Here is a 13,579-nt window from a genome sequence, read left to right as displayed (position 1 = left end):
AGCTTTGCTTTCCTCACCCGTAAGAGGGGTGCAATCACCATGAACTCAAAAGACCGAGCTGAGGAGCCGGGAGGTAGATGCCACCTGGCGTGGCTGGGTGCTTCCTGGAGGAGGGGACAGCTGGGGACAGCAGAGAAGGGCAGGGGAGGGCATGTCTGCTCAGCTGCAGCTGGGGGAGAGGGTAACCCACTAGAAGGTCAAGATGGAGGCAGACAGCAGGGGGCCTCAATGAGAAAACCAGGCAGAGGATAAGCGTCATCTCTCCAATCCTGCTCCTCAGCTTCCCTGGTCTGCCTTCTGGGGGCTGTTCTGGAAGAGGGTGTTATGAAGCTCATCCAGACACGGCCAGGTATGATGTGGGGGATGGCTCTCTGTAGAGCCTGTATTTCCTCTTTTATTCTCAGTTGCAAAGGTGGAAGGATCCACGTGTTCTGCACACAGCCTCCCAGGTGCAGAGACGGAGTGAGTGAGAGGAGAAAGTGGAGAGCATTGAGAGAGGGAAAGGCCTTGCCTGAGGTCACACGGCACTCCTCCTCATGCCCACACAGGGCGGGAGTGTGGAAAATGGTCTCAGAGGAGCCACTCATGCAAATAAGGACAAGAATAATGGCACATTCCCCATTTTCATTTAAAAATAGTCACAGTAGCTGACACTTGCCTGGCACTTTCTAAGTGCCCGTGCCTTTCTGAGCTTTTTACACTGTTAACCTTGAGTCTTCATAGCGGTTAGAGGAGATAGGTTCTATTATATTTATTTCCATTTTACAGATGAGGAAACTGAGGGTTAGAGAGTTTGAGTAACCCCCCAAAGTGACCCAGCAGGGGCAAAGCCAAGAATCAAAGAGCTGCTGACTGCTTCATATCACAGCTTCAGATCACTCATGCCTCTGGGGAGGCAGTGAGGGCGGGGTTACTGTGCCCATTTTTCAGAGGAGTAAACCGAGGTCGGAGAACCTGGATGACCGCCCAAAAGGAAGCAGTGGAGTGGTTTGGGACCTGGCCACTCAATGAGCGGTAGGTACCTCTTTTGAGCCAGGTGGATGGGCGAGTGGTGGCGGTGGGTAAGGGAGGGGGCGGGTCGGGCCCGGGGCTCTCTAGCTCTTTTTCTGGAAGCAGCAGGAGGCTGAGGACCGGCTGTACCACTTGGCACCAGCTTTTGAAAGGAAAGGGTTTCCTTGAGAAGTGCGCTCTAATAGGGGAAGCGGTGGGCCAAACGTTCGCCGCGCTGCATGAGGGTGTGTGCGCGCGCGCTCGGCGAGCCCGGGCTCTTTGTCCGAGCCCGTGCGCGCGTGCGTGTGTGGTGCGCGCGCGCGCGCGCGTGTGCGTGTGTGTGTGTGTGTGTGTGTGTGTGTGTGTGTGTGTGCATGTGTGCGTCCGCATATGGGGCGGGGCTGGGCGTCCGGCCCCGCCCCCGGCCCCGCCCCCGGCCCGGCCAAGCTGGTATTTTTCCACCCAGCAGGATGGGTGATGCTGAGAGCTGCCTGCTCAGACAACAGACACGCGAGGTCAGGAAGAAGCCGCTTATAAATTACCGCTTCCTCCGCGCCGCCGCCAGCGCAGAGCTCCGGGCCCTGGCCGCAGCCCTGCTCGCTTGCCAGCACCGAGCCCCTAGGACCGCGAGCCCGGAGACCGAGCCAAGCCGGGAAGGAGCGCGGAGCGCAGAGCCCGCGGGCCAGAGACGGAGCAGGAGGGCAGCCCCCGGCCAGTGGAGCCGAGCGCAGCCGAGCGCAGCCCCGCGGCCACCCCAGGTACCCGAGGGAGAGGGAGCCGGGCGCGCGGAGCCCCCTCCCCATCCCTGCGCTCCAGCCGGCCCGACCTCCCCGCCGAGTGCCCCCGATTCCGGCGCCCCATTCGCCACCGAGGGAGGGACGGAGGGTCGCCTGCTCGGACCCGCTGGCGGGGCTGTTATTGTTTGGCCAGCGAAAAGGGCTTGGGCTTTTCGTGCAGGCGGCAGGTGTGTGTGTGTGTGTGTGTGTGTGTGTGTGTGTGTGTGTGTGTCTCCCTCCGTCTCACTGGGTGTCTGTGCCCCCATGTCCCCGTGTGTGTCTGTGTTTCTGAGGGTGGGTGGTGCTCCATTTCTCCAGCAGTGTGCACTTGTGTGTCTCCGTGTGTGCCTGCTGTTCTGTGTCTTGGGTTGTGCGTCTCTGTGTGTTGTGGTGTGTCTGATACCTGAGTGTGGCTGTGTCAGTGTGTCTTTGGATGTGTGCACTTGTGTGTCCCGGTGTGTGTCTGGTGTGGACCTGTGTGTATGTGACTGTGTCTCCGAGTACCTGGCTGTGCACGTGTGTGTCCCAGAGTGTGGCTGTGTCTCCGGGCCCCTGCTTGCGGGCACTTGTGTGTCCTCTCGGCAGTACCTGAGGGAGTGTCCCCGGTGCCTGGAGGACAGAACAGCCAGAGCTGATTCTCCAGGGCAGGAAGCGAGTGGGGAGAGGTGATAGGGGGGCACGGCTCCAAGGGTGCTGCCCGTGGGTGGCGTGCAGGTGGCGGTGCCAACGTCCAGCCGTCTTGCGTGGCAGGACGGAGGCCCCGAGGGACAGCTGGGGGCCAAATGGGCAGCAGGCAGGGACAGCAGGACACATCCTCCTCTAGCCTTTTCTGCTTCCTTCTGAGGGTTCCTCTTTCGAGCAAGAGACTCTCGTCCCCCTCCCACCAGGGAAGCCAGATAGAGAATCTTGGGGACCTCCTCTGACAGCCTCAAAGCTTCAGCCTAAACTGGAGGGGGGGACCTGTGGGCCACCCTCCCCGGCCTTCAGAGGGAGGTGTGTGCCGGGCAGGGCCACCGGCCTGGCTATTTTGGTCACTGCCTAGCCTCTGCCAGATCCTGGTGTCCCCTAGGACCAGCCCCAAAGGCTTGGGAGGCAGCCCGAGCCCCCATTTCCGGCCTGGAGAAATAAATCAGCTCAGTAACTGCCCAGACACTTGAACGGAGGGTCTTTGGGCTGAGGGTTAGTGGCGCGTGGCTGGCTCCATTTGGACTTCGGTAAATTGGCCCACGCTTTGGCACTGCTGGCGTTCAAATAAATGTCATGGAGAAGTCGTTTTAAATTTTCTTTTTAATTTTTTTCTTGGCTAGAAGGGAGGGGATCTCATCCAGAGTCTCCCAGCCAGAAGGAGTTTATTTTTGTGAGAAAGAGCGGGTGAGTGCTTAGCAACCGCCTGCCTCCCTCTCGACCAGGGAGTCATCCTGAAGAGTGTGGGGTGGGCATGAGCAGGTACGGGGGTGGGAGTGGGGGAAGGAGTTTAATCAGGATGGTGTTGAGGGGGATTAGAGGGATGCCCGAGGGCACCGGCTGAGAACCCAGCACCGAGCGGGCTTGGCAGAATGGCCTGGGCTTGAGCCTGGCTCGGCCCCCGGTTGACCTTGTGCAACCTTTTCTTGGCCTCAGTTTCCACATCTGTAAAATGGGTGGAGTCGACTGGTTATGAGGTAAACTGGGACTGAGAGGCAGGAGCATGTCCCCAGGGAGCTGAGTTCAGTTACCGTGCCTCAGTTACTGTGTCTTAGTCGGTAGGTGACCTTGGGAGATACTCTTGGCCTCTTTGAACCTCAGCTTGGCCGTCTGGGCAGCAAGGACGCCAATGCCAGCTTCGCTGCGTCCTTGAGGGGATTGAGGGAGATGAGAGTGAATAAGCCTGCGGTAAGCTGTAAAGCCGGGCTCGGCTTCGTAGCTGCCGATTAGAGGGTATCACGAGGTCTCAGGTCACTGTGGTATGTGGCAGGGCCAAGGTGCACTCTTGAGCTTTTGTCCTTCAGGGATACCCTTGTGCTGGCCCATGATACAGCTGCAGTCAGCCTCCTCTGCCCCATTCCTCTCCCTCCTCTCCACTTGTCCTGCAGTGATTGGGTCACATCTGCTTTGCAGAGTTGGGAGGCCAGAGTGGGAAGTGCCCATTTTAGAGATCAGCAAACTGAGAGCTGCCTAGAGGACTTTGCCTTGATTGGATAGTGATGAGAGTGGGCTTTGGGCGTCTTCCCTTGGCCAGCCGCGACTTTTGGCCCTATGGAGATTTAGTCACTGCTGTGCTGAAGTGTTGAACTTGGACCCTGGCTGGGACCTGGGGAAAAGGAGAGTCACAGATGCCTCAGTCCTCAGGGTTGGAGGGTGGGTGCCTGGGGCCCACTGGCACCTCAATTCTGTCCCTAGTTATACACTCTCCCTTTTTTGTGCCACTCTTCCTACACAAGGGTCAGTCCCCAGGAGGCAGTTTGGGTTCTGGTGATGGTGTTTTCTAACTTCCAACTTGTCTGCCTGTCCATCTGTCAAAGGACTTGGGAGCTGTACTCTGAAAGTGTTTCCAAAGTTCCTGAAATAATAAGATCCCTGTGAGTCATTGAACACATTCCTGTAGTGGCACCTGGGTGCTCAGTCGGTTGAGCGTCTGACTTCGGCTCTGGTCATGATCTCACGGTTCGGAGGTTCGAGCCCCGCGTCAGGCTCTGTGCTGACAGCTCAGAGCCGGGAGCTGCTTCAGATTCTGTGTCTCCCTCTCTCTCTGCCCCTCCCTTGCTGGCGCGGCTGTCTCTCTGTCCCTCTCTCTCTTAAAAATAAACATTAAAAAAAATTACATTGGACACATTCCTGTATATAGGAAAGAGTTGACAAATACAGGGAGCACCAGAGTGCAGCTTCACCACAGCAGGGTGGGGATCTGGGCGGGAACGGGGCTGACCTCGGAACCCCAGGGTGACCCCCGCAGGTGCAGGCTGGTCACTCTCTTCGGCAGAAGGTCATAAGCAAGAGTCAGATTCTTTGGGGCTATATCTCACTCCTGTGTGTTGGCCACCTTATCTTGGTCCAAGTGTTTGTTTGAATTTATGGGTTCTGGGGAGGAGCTGTGGATGTGGACATGCCCAGGGTGGCCTTCAAGTGTAAAAGAGAGCTCTTTTGTTTGTTTGCTTGTTTGTTTTGAGAGGGGGGTTGGGGGGGGGGCAGAGGGAGAGAGAGGCAATCCCAAGTAGCCTCCGTGATGCCAGCCCAGAGCCCGCCAGCACAGAGCCCGATGTGGGGCTCGATCACAAACCATGAGACCATGACCTGAGCCAAAATCAAGAGTCGGACGCTTAACCAACTGAACCACCCAGGCGCCCCAAAGAGAGCTTTTTTAATGTGCCTCATCTAGTTGTTTGAGTAACCTAGCTGAGGTCAGTTCTGGCCAGGCACTGGATCTGGGGTAGAATATTGGCTTTTAAGGTGCTCGTAGCCCAGAGGGAGAGAGGACAGTGACCATGCCATCCGTGGCATGCTGTGAAGACTCAAGAGACCAGGTGTACGTTGATGGCAAGGTCGTAGGCAGAGGGCAGTTCATCTTCTTGGAGGGGGTGGTGTCAGGGCTGGCATTTTCTGTGAGTGGAAGAACAGTATGGGCTGGCATTCTGGGCAGGGGGTATAGCAGGTGCAAAGGCACAGCGGCATGAAATAGCCATCATGATAAGCCTTGCAGGGTCCCTGCTGGAGAGAGCAGGAGCCAGGTGGTAGAGGGGAGTGGGCACTGGGTAAATGGGCTTGAGCTTTATTCTGAGGGCAGCAGCAGGGAGAGAAATAGCATCAGACTGGCTTTGGGGGCAGCAGTGGAGAAGCCAGTTCAACCCGGGAGCCCAGAAGACCCCTGACGGTAGGTGAGGAACTAGGCTGGGGTCCAGGAAACCGAAGATGGCCAGCTGGGCCCCTGCTGGTCAGGGCACAAAGCGTTTTCTGTGCCAGTGACTCTTGCCCTGAGCTCTTTTTGTAAACACAGGGTGAAGGCCTGGACATACAGTTTAATAGGTACACAGGCCATTAACTTACTGGCTTTGACCTCCCTGGAAGCATGAAGCCCAGGAGTCTTTAGGGTGAGCAATGTCTGCCCCCTGGACAGGGCATTGGGGTTTCTCTTCCCACCTCACCTGGTCAGAGGCTTTGTTTGGAAACCTGAGCTGAGGGGCAGGGGTTTTGGGTGGCCAAGAGAGGGGAGAAAGAATGGAAATTGCTGTCCTGTTTCTAAAGCTCTGCGAGTCTGCCAACTCCCTTATAAAAACCAATATACCCAAGAAAAATCACCCAAAACAATAAAAGGAAAGGGAAGTATAGGGGGTTAGGGGTCAGGCAGTATTGAGTCTAATTAGGTAGAGAATGACCTGAGTTACTTTTCACAAATTCAGATTCCCAGGCCCTGCATGGACACACTGAATTGATCCCCATGGGGAATCTGTATTTTAAATATTTCCATGTGATTTAAAAAAAAAAATCTTTTTGAATTAAGATATAATTTACATGCAGTGAAATGCAACGACTCTGTTACAGTTGGATGCGTTTCGACAAATTTATATTCCTGTGTAACTAACCACCCAGATCAAGGTAATAGACTATTCCCAGCTCCCCTAGAAAGTTAGTCGTCCTGTGCCCTTCCCCTCCCAGAGGCGACTAGTTTCTGATTTTTGTCACCACAAATTAGTCTTGCCAAGCCTCGAACTTTGTATCAATGGACTTGTGTCGTCTATATGCTTTTGTGTCTGGCTTCTTTCTGCTTGATGTTTTTGAGATCCATCCATGCTGTTGAGTGTATCAGAAGGTGCTTCCTTTTATTGCTGAGTAGTATTCCACTGTATGGATTTATCTGTTGTTATCCATTCACCTGTTGATGGACATTTGGGTGTTTCCAGTTTGGGATGATTACAAATAAAGCTGCTATGAGCATTCCTGTACAAGTCTTCTAGTGGGCTTATCTTTTCCATAGCTCTAGGAGTGAGTCTGGGTTGTAGGGTGGATATATGTTAACTTTATGAGAAACTGTCAAAGGATTCTTTTAGTTACAGAAGTAATACACCTCAAGCAGTACAAAACCCTATCAACTAAAAGTGATTTAAAATATTTTTTTAACATTTATTCATTAAAAATTTTTTTTAAATGTTTTTATTTATTTTTGAAGGAGAGAGAAAGAGAGCGCGAGCGGGGGAGGGGCAGAGAGAGAGGGAGACACAGAATCCGAAGCAAGCTCCAGGCTCTGGGCTGTCAGCACAGAGCCCGACGCCGGGCTCGAACTCATGAACCGTGAGATCATGACCTGAGCCAAACAAAGTGGGACACTTAACCGACTGAGCCACCCAGGCTCCCCTAACATTTATTCATTTTTGAGAGAGAGAGGGAGACAGAGCATGAGCAGGCGGGGGTGGGGTGCAGAGAGAGGGAGACACAGAATCTGAGGCAGTCTCCAGGCTCTGAGCTGTCACCACAGAGCCCGACGCAGGGCTCAAACCCGTGAACCGTGAGATCATGACCTGAGCCGAAGTCGGACGCTTAACCGACTGAGCCACCCAGGCGCACCTACTAAAAGTGATTCTTAAAGATAATTAAAAAAAAAAAAAGTGCACTGTAGTCTTCACTCAGTTTATTTGTTTCTTTCTCTGATAATGGTAAGATTACACATTTTCCTCTGCATACAGCTTTAACTGAATCCCTTGGATATTTACGTGGACATATATATTCCTTTTTATTACTTTCTAGGTCAGTTTTCTCTTCAGTTTTGAGGTCCTCTTTGATCTGGGGCTATTTAGGACGTGTCCAGCAAGCTGGCTCTCATTCTGTGGTGTTGTTATCGAAAATGGCATCGTACTGTTCTTGGTTCTGCCACTCACTCTTCAAACAACGGACCATTGTGGGACCGCCATTTGTCAGAACGTACAGACCTGCCAGGCCACCCTGAATAGCTAGTCTGCATTTGGGAATCACTGACCTAGTCTGGCCTGTCTTAGTCACCGCAAGCGCTGCCAGCTCAGTGAATGAAAAGCTCCCATCCGGTGACTTTGAACTTAAAGAAGCAGGCCGAGGCCATTCAGCAGGCTGAGGTGGGAAGGATTGATACTTACTGAGCACCCAAGATGCCTTGTCTCCCTTCCTGCATTTAAGCCCTGTGCCTGACTTGGGGGTTCTTCCCTCCATCTTCTGGATGAGTTCACCCGGTCTCAGGACAGTAACTTGTGCTGCAGCTCACACAGCTGGGATATAGGAAAGGGAATTAGAATGAGACAGAGCCCCCCCTTACTCCACTGGCGGCACTGCAGAGCTTTACTGAGCACCTACTGCGTATCAGGCTGAGTGCCAAGGCCAGGAGGGCAAGGATAAGTAAATAAAACAGCCCCTGTGCTCAAGTGGCTCAGTCTCACAGGAGGGGAGAAGATCTGTATCAGGAAGAGGTTAATGAACAGTTCCAGAGGCTCATGCCAAGGGCAGGCAAAAGTCCAGGTCCAGGCAGGGAAAAGCATGGAAGGTCTGAGGGGGAGTGGTCCATTGGCAGGGGGAAAAGTGTGGGGACTTTGAGATCTTTGAGTTAAGCCTCCCCGCCCATCCACTTTCTGGATCTGGAGAGTGAGGTCTGAATGAGGCTGATCAGCTATCAAAAGGGCCATTGTTCCCAAATGAGTTCTTCCCCCAGACTCAGGCTCCATTCAGTGATTACGTTAAACAGGTAAATTTAAGGGCAGGGTTTTTACCTTTGTTTCAGACTCTTGATGGCCACATTCATAATTCAGATTCTGATTTTATCACAGCTAATAGGAAAGGGAGTGAGAGGACGAAGCCATACTGATCCAAAAGATTCCTTAGCACTTGGTTGCTCAAGAGACATCTGCAGAATCCGGAATGGGGGTTCCTGGAAAGCAGGACCTCCTGGCTCCCGTGAGCAGCTCTGTGGAATAGAATCAAGGCAATTGCAAGAGGGCTAGAGGGCCGGGGCTGAGCTCTAGATTTGCTCACTTGGGTCCTCCCTAGTCCCTTGGAGCTTTAGCCTCCCCATTAAATGGAGGCTGGGAGGCTGGGGGCACTTCTGAGAGTCCTGGCCCTCCCACGGCTTTTCGGCTCTTTGCACACAATAAAAGTGCTAAGCCAATCACTGCCATGTTCCACCATCCCCTTTCCGGCAGAAAGTCTCTAACCCAGGCCAGGTTGCCTGTTGCCTGGGGGGGGGGGGGGGGGGGGGTGGAGGGGTAAAGTGTATTTCAGCAGAGTCATGCTTAGTGGGTGAAGGGCACCGGAAGGTGGTGGTCATGAGGGCTCTGCCCTCTTGCCCCATAGCCAGTTGGCACCTGGAGATGATGGCTGCTGAGTTAGGCCTCAGGGAAGACTCAGGCCATGATTTCAAGGACATTCATGCTCTCACCAGATGGCACTTGGTATCTCTTCTCTGGGTGGATATCCCTACGGCTTGAGACAACAGGCTTCTTGCCAGGCTCTATTCCTCCTAGGCACCGCTCTGTGGGGGCATGCCACTCTCCTTGTCAGAAGCCTTCAGTGGCTCCCTAGTGCTGTATGAAATCAGGTCCACACGCCTTAGCCTGGCATTCGAGGCCCTGCAGAATCTGGCTCCTGGCCAGTGTTTACCCTCATCGGCTACCACTTTTCCCCTCTCCTCGTGATTTGGCTGTTTTCTGCTCCTAAAATGAGCCTGGGGCTCTCTTGGCTCTGCCATGCCTCAGCCCACAAGGCCCTTCCTCCCTTCTTTTTTTTTCAAAGTAGGCTCCATGCCCAACATTGGGCTTGAACTCAAGACCCTGAGTTCAAGAGTCACATGCTCTACAGACTGAGAGCCAGCCAGGTGCCCCTCTCCCTTCTCTTTTTATTCCCCCTCTTCAAGGGCCAGCCTGAAGCTGCCTGCTTCATGAAGCTTTCCTTCAGCCCCTTAACTGTGCCTGACACATAGTAAGTACTCAAAAAGGATCAGATGAGACAAAGTGTACATAATCTAACCTTGCTCGGAGCCTCTGTAGGACAGAGCTCAGATCTTTGCAGTGTTGCCTTTTATCCATTCATCTGACTGACAGCACAGCCGGGGAGGGAGGGATAGATGCACCCGCATCCAGCAGAGGGCCTGGCACACAGTAGGTGCTCAGCACACAACTGAAGGCTGATTTCATCTATTCTGAGATGAGAGCCTATAGTTTAAACAACTGAGTGGGTCCGGGCTTGAAAATTATATTCACTCATCACCATCCATATTTATTGGTTCTGGGCCCTGGGGATGTGGCAGGTGAGCCATTCAGACCAAAGCATGGCCATACCCTCCCTCATGGAGCTGGCTATAAAATGGTTTAATGAATGATCGCAGCGGCGTGGGGCACCAGACTTTGGTTGCCAGATCAAGCCCCAGGCCTGAAAAAACAGTACCAGTGGCTGCAAAATGGTCTCCCGGGGCCAGCTCTGGACCACAGGCACGTTTTGTGTTGTCCACACGGAGTTGTATAATCGAGCCAGTAGTTTTCAGCATAGGGTTTATTTATTTTGCGGCTGCATCTGGCCGTTGTCTAGTGTCTCTGAACACACTGCCGTCCCACCTGGCCACCCCCTCAACACGCCCCTGACCCCCTAGCTGCTTCCTTGGGTCTGGCCTGGCCCTGGAGGCATGGAAATGCGCTGCCAGGGGACCCCAGGCAGGTGGAAGCATTCCGCTCTGTTCATCCAAGGGGCTGGCAGCGCAGTGCGCACGCGCGAGAGATTCACGAAGGCCGGCTTCGTGTTTACGGCCCTCCAGCGCAGACCTTCGTGTTTCCACGGGGGCAGCTTGAGGCCGGAGCTGGGGAGATCCAGGCAGCCCCCACGCTGCTCCGCGAAGGGCCCGCGGCACACCCCTACGTCGGGCGGAGTCACGCACCTTCCCAGGCAGCCCGCTGTTGTCAGCCTCTGCCGGGAGTTCCGGGCTGCGGGCTCCAGGCAGACGGCCGTTTGCCTCCTTGAATGCAAAAGAGTCAGCCTTCTGCAGAGAGGATCCGAGGGCAGCCCTAATCGGCCGCCGGAAGCCCTCGGTCTGAGACCTGGAATGTTTTCAGTGGATCACGTTAGCTTGGCCGAGCCTGTGAGTGAAGTAAGTGGGTGATCGGTACCTATTATTTAAGGCCCCATCGCAGGATGCAGCGGTCCCCCACCCACCCGAGCCGTGGAGGGGCTTGTCGTTAGTGGGGAGGCCGAGAGGCGCGGGAGAAGTTTTCTTCCCCCTCCATCTCTTCCTTCCCTCTGACCCGTGCCTGTGGTTCTCCCAGGCCTGCGGGTTGTTGCTACATCTTGGCCCTGTCCTGGGATATGGCAACAGCCATAATAATGGTAAACGCACAGCAGTGCTTCTCAGACTTGAAAGCTGTAGAGGTCACCTGAGAGCTTAAGATGCCCCTTCCCATGCAGGAGGACTAAGTTGAGGGCCTGAGTTGTGCATTTCTAACCAACTTCCGGCGGTGATCTTGCTGCTGGTCTGCAGACCACGCTTTGAATAAAGGAGGTAAATCATAGCTCTTGGGTGCCCGCCCTACTTTCTCAACCAGCTTCTGTGCCTTGTGAGCATCATCTCCCTAACCATCACAAGAGATACGATGATTTCCATTTTGCTTGTGAAAAGTCAAAACCCCAGAAACCGCAGGTAACTTGCCCCCAAGGTCACACAGCTGGGAGGCCGCTGAGCCAGGCCAGGCCCTCTGGGCCAGAGCCACCTTGGAAAGGATGCTGGTGGGGAAGCCGTTTTCTACTGAACGGTGTCCACGGTCCAAAAGCCACAGGAGGCTTTTCAAGGCAGCCAAGTCGGATGTAAATCAGGGAGAGCCCAGGGCCAGCCAAGCAGCGCTGACAGCAGGGCGGCCTGAGGCAGTGTGTCAGGATCAGGTCTGAAGTGGGTCTTGCTGCCTGGCGTGACGAGCTGCCCGGGGATGCTCCCAGCTCCCGGAAGACCAGTGTGGGGCCTGCCGGAACCCAAGAAGGCTCCTTGTCAGTCTTACAGCCTCGTTATTTAGATGCATCCCAGGGTGGAGGGCTGGGCGGAAGCGTAGGCACTGGAAGGGCTGTTAGCTGGGACCTGGTGCGTCATTGTTTAAATACTGGTTCATCCTTGCAACTGGGGATCTGATGGAGGGCTGAGGTTGCTGCGATCTTCTTCGTGGCTGGGGCTTTATTTTTGCACCCGGCACCTGCCCCAGGCGATTGGGAAGAGAACAGATTTGGAGTTTGGGTCCTCACAATGTGGTCACAGGATGCACAGTCACGTCATCACCTGGGAATTTGTTAGAAGGTAGAATCTTGAGCCTCACCCCAGACCTGCTGACTCAGACCCTGGGGGTGGGGCCCAGCACTCTGGTTTAACAAAGCCCTCAAGGCTTAACTCTGAGAACGGCTGATTTCTCCATCTCAGGCCAAATGCCCAGGAGTCAGGGAGGGTCAGTCCTACCCTTTGCTGCACATTCTTGGAAGCCAGAGTACCAGGGTTGCAGGGGGACTTCAGATTCATTTCATCTGTGCCCCACTTTTCTGATGACCTGAATGTCAGATAAAGGGGCATGCACAAAGTTATACAGCACATCTGAGACAGGGCATACGCCGGGATTCTTAGAGTTACAAGTTGCAGAAATCACTTGAAACTAACTTGAAGAAGAAGGAAGAGGAGGAGGAGGAGGAGGAGGAGGAGGAGGAGGAGGAGAAGAAAAGAAGAGGAAGAAGAAAGAAAGAATGTAAAGAAGAAGAAGAAAGAATGTAAAGAAGAAGAAGAAGAAGAAGAAGAAGAAAAGAAGAGGAAGAATGTAAAGAAGAAAGACTGTAGAGGAGGAGGAGGAGGAGGAGGAGGAGGAGGAGGAGGAGGAGGAGGAGAAGAAGAAGAAGAAGAAGAAAAGAGAAGAAGAAAGAATGTAAAGAAGAAGAAAAGAAGAAGAAGAAGAAGAAGAAGAAGAAGAAGAAGAAGAAGAAAAGAGAAGAAGAAAGAATGTAAAGAAGAAGAAAAGAAGAGAAAAGAAGAAGAAGAAGAAGAAGAAGAAGAAGAAGAAGAAGAAGAAGAAGAAGAAAAAAGAATATAAAAGAGAAAGAACATTTACTGACTCTTAATTGAAAAGCCCCGGGTCATACTTCAGGCATGGCGGGATCCAGGTCTTTGGACCTCCGTTTCTTTCTCTCCATTCCTAGGCTTCTGTGTTGGCTTCATTCTCCTTGGGCTACCCTCAACTGCATAGGATACCTCCTGTCCCAGCATAGCCATCTCAGCCTAGAAAGAGCCTTTTTCCACCCCCTCTTTTTTTAAGAGAGTGTGGGAGGAGGGAAAAGGGGCAGAGGAAGAGAGAGAATCTTAAGCAGGCTCCATACTCAGCATGGAGTCTGATGCCGGGCTTGATCCCTCAACCCTGGGATCATGACCTGAGCTGAAATCAAGAGTCAGACACTCAACTGAATGAGCCACCCAGGGGCCCCGAAAGAGCCTTCTTTTTTCACGATATTTTTAGCACAAGCCCCTGTCATCACTCTCATTGTCCACGCTTGGTCAAGCCCTTATCCTTGAGCCAGTTGTCACGGCCTCTCTGGTTGGCTAGGCCTGGCTCACATGCCCACCCAGAGCCCTATGGGCTGAGAGTGGGTGTGCATGGGTCTCCAGGTGGAAGAGATGTGAGGCTGTCCCCAGAAGAAGGGTCATGGGTGCCAGGAGGCTGTCCCCACAGGAACTTAGTGCCACTCTTTTCCTCCTCCTCCTGAGCTGGGCTGCCCTCACGCAACTACAATGTTCTCACACCAGATAGAATTATACTCCTTCTTCTGGTTCCCTTGACATTATGCTTATAACTGTGCGTTAAACATGCTGCTTCATCTTTCCC

The 13,579-nt window shown here is 53.6% G+C and overlaps 1 protein-coding gene across 2 annotated transcripts in view; it reads left to right on the top strand.

The window, feature by feature from the left end:
* Window positions 1-1,460: 1,460 nt before the first annotated feature.
* Window positions 1,461-13,579, top strand: part of SLC6A6 (solute carrier family 6 member 6) — an 87,919-nt gene continuing 75,800 nt past the window's right edge. Inside the window, exon 1 of one of the 2 annotated variants that reach the window (XM_042979588.1) lies at window positions 1,461-1,748. The gene's annotated coding sequence lies outside the window, so the exon portion shown is untranslated. The remainder of the gene's footprint in view (window positions 1,749-13,579) is intronic. The other variant, XM_042979586.1, reaches the window with a different exon arrangement.

This window comes from Panthera tigris, chromosome A2, assembly GCF_018350195.1.
Source record: "Panthera tigris isolate Pti1 chromosome A2, P.tigris_Pti1_mat1.1, whole genome shotgun sequence".
Taxonomy (NCBI): domain Eukaryota; kingdom Metazoa; phylum Chordata; class Mammalia; order Carnivora; family Felidae; genus Panthera; species Panthera tigris.
Note: the sequence above shows the minus strand (reverse complement) of the source record. Positions and strands in the feature narration are given on the sequence as shown.